The sequence below is a fragment of the Plasmopara halstedii genome (assembly GCF_900000015.1).
Source record: "Plasmopara halstedii genome assembly, contig: Scaffold_253, whole genome shotgun sequence".
NCBI lineage: Eukaryota > Oomycota > Peronosporomycetes > Peronosporales > Peronosporaceae > Plasmopara > Plasmopara halstedii.
This window is the reverse complement of record NW_020187174.1, coordinates 805,397-808,135: the sequence shown is the minus strand read 5'-3', so window position 1 is coordinate 808,135 and position 2,739 is coordinate 805,397.

Genomic DNA, 2,739 nt, shown 5'->3' with positions numbered 1-2,739 from the left:
TATACGAATATCCCAGGTACTTCACAGGATACTGGGCTTGACCCTGGCGACGACGTCGACCCACAAGACGTTCCACGTGATAGTGGACACCACCATTCTCGGTATGAAGATTCGGCGGCAGACGATGTCGACTTGGTCGATCGCCGTCCGGTGAATTAGGATGTTCTTCGAGCTCTTGAGGATGAGGTCCACCGCGATCAAGACTCCGTTGAAAGTCATGCCGAGGTCGTATACCGATGAGTGGTGCCCACAGGCGCTCGTCCACCCAGGTTTTGAGCACGGAGTGCAACGATCTCCATCTTCTATGGCAACAGGCGCTCCACCTTCGCACAAAGCGACGTATTTGTCTATTCAACGGCTAAGAGTCGCTCTGACAGAGCGCGGCAGTCATTAATGTGAGGCAGCAGGTGCACAACGTGCTCCGAGCCCTCTAGGTCTTCCGCGCTGGTGCCAACGCTTCCGTGTTCACTTGCCCTGGATCCCGGTACGACTCGAGCAAGCCAACATAATCCACCAAATGTGTGCGCATCCATTTCGGAAGGTTAACGTATACGCAAGGCCTGGCTTGGCCACATCCTTGAAAGATTAGATAGACCGCGGACTGTGCTTCGTATGAAGCCAGCAGAAATTGCATATGTAGGAAGGGTATTAGCATTTGATAAAACCAGGTTTCCGACCACCAAGCTTTCAACATTTCCTTTACCTCTTCCGTCTACGAAATGTCTTGGCTTTCAGTAGCGGGACGCGAAGATGAACGAGCCCGTTCACGTAGAACGGGGTGTAGTCAGTAAATGAATGCACTGCATTGTTCAGAGCAAACTCTATGAGTGGCAGCATGGCGCTTCAGCGCCTCAAAGTCTCAACACAGACGCTGCAAAGGACGTCCTCGACGACGCGATTCACGCGCCCAGTTTGACCATCGGTCTGTGGATGGCCCGCCGTTGACATATTCAGCTTTGCGCCCAGTATATTGAAGATCGTAGACTAAAATCTCCCGTGGGTCTCTGTCAGTGACAATTGCCTCAGGGGGTCCATGTTGTCGAAAAACATGATCGACAAACAGCGTCGCTATACCCACTACCCACACCGTCGATGGTGTCCGGTACTGCCGCAAGATCAGCCATTTTGCTCAAACGGTCCACAATAACCATCACACCGGTGTTGCCCGCTGAGTCCTTTGTCAGGCCAAACACAAAGTCCCTACTCATGGACTACCGATACCCGGAGGATACCGGTAAACTAGCCAGCGGCGCCCACGCATTCTAAGAGGGTTGCATTCTTTGACACGTCTCACACGCGCACACGTATGCGCTCGTCTATTTGTACAGCTTAGGCCTCCAATAGCTGTACGTCTTCTCACGACCGAGATGGCCAGTGAGTGGAGTGTCGTGGGTCTCAGAGAAATTACGGTACTTTAAATTCTCATCCTGAGGAACCACATTTCGTGGCGTATCCGTCGAGTCGGTGCTATAATACTGCAACTCGACATTCAACGAATATCGGTGTATTTATACGCGCAAACGCGCCGACAGTTTCTTGTCCAAGTCTCCAACCTCCTTGCTCCTAAAAACTTTTAGCACTACACACATACTGTCAACCCCGTATTTGGCGCGGATCTAATACGTCACTGACGACGTCACAGTCATGACATAAGCAAGCTCATAATCCGGGCTGCGTGACACGAATCAGCCAAAACACTCTGCTGTCCTGGATTATACTTCACCTCGAAGTTATGTTTTGCGAAGGAAAAGAGCCATCTGGTCATTCTCTGCGAAAGGTGAGGCGACTGAGTCCCAGTGCGTAGTGACGTATAATCTGTGTAGATCACGAACGGCTTGGAGCCGAGCAGCTAAATCCTGAGCTTAACAAGTGCATACTTCATCGCAAGTAATTCTATGTCGAGGACTGTGTAGTTCTTCCCCGCAGCCTTAAGCTGGCGATATTCGAACGCGATAACCCGATCTCGGCCCTCGGCGTCTGCTTGCAGCAGTGCACAGCCTATGGCAAAGTCCGAAGCATCACAGACGGCATTTAAAGAACGATCGGGGTCTGGCAAAGCCAGTATTGGTGCATGAAGGAGGCTGTCTTTGACCCCGTCAAAAGCCTCCCGATGCTCGGTGTCCCAACACAATTCTGTATCCTACTTATGGCAGTGCCGTTTACGCATAATTCGCGCAAGTTCTTTTGGATCTTCGGAACCGGCCAGTCCATAATGGGCTTGATCTTAGCGGGATTCTCTCAAAGACCACGCTACCCAATGAAGCACTCTAAAAAATATTTTTTCTTTAGCGCCAAAAATGTACTTATATGCATCAGCATACAGCTTTGTCGTGCGCATGCACTCGAATACCGCTTTCAAATGGACAATGTGATTTTCCTCATCTGTCCTCCCGTGCCCCGCACGACCGTGGACAAAGAAGTATGTTAGTGCATATGCGCGGTGGGGCCTGAACGATTGCGTCACATAACGATTGAATACTACTGGTACATTTGACAGCCCTTGGGGCATCACCAGCCACTCCCAGAGCATCCCGCTCAGCGTACTCACCGCTGTCAGCGGATAATCACTCGCTCTCATTAGCAATTGGTGATAACCATCGACCAGGCCGAGCGCGCTGGATCAGGGTCGACGCCCGGCGTCTTGCTGCCGCATACGGCGTCGACGTTGCCTCTGTACAGAGGCTCTATGTCTTAGTGAGACTAGGGTGAACACGCATTTCGCGTCGTTTGGTGTCACCT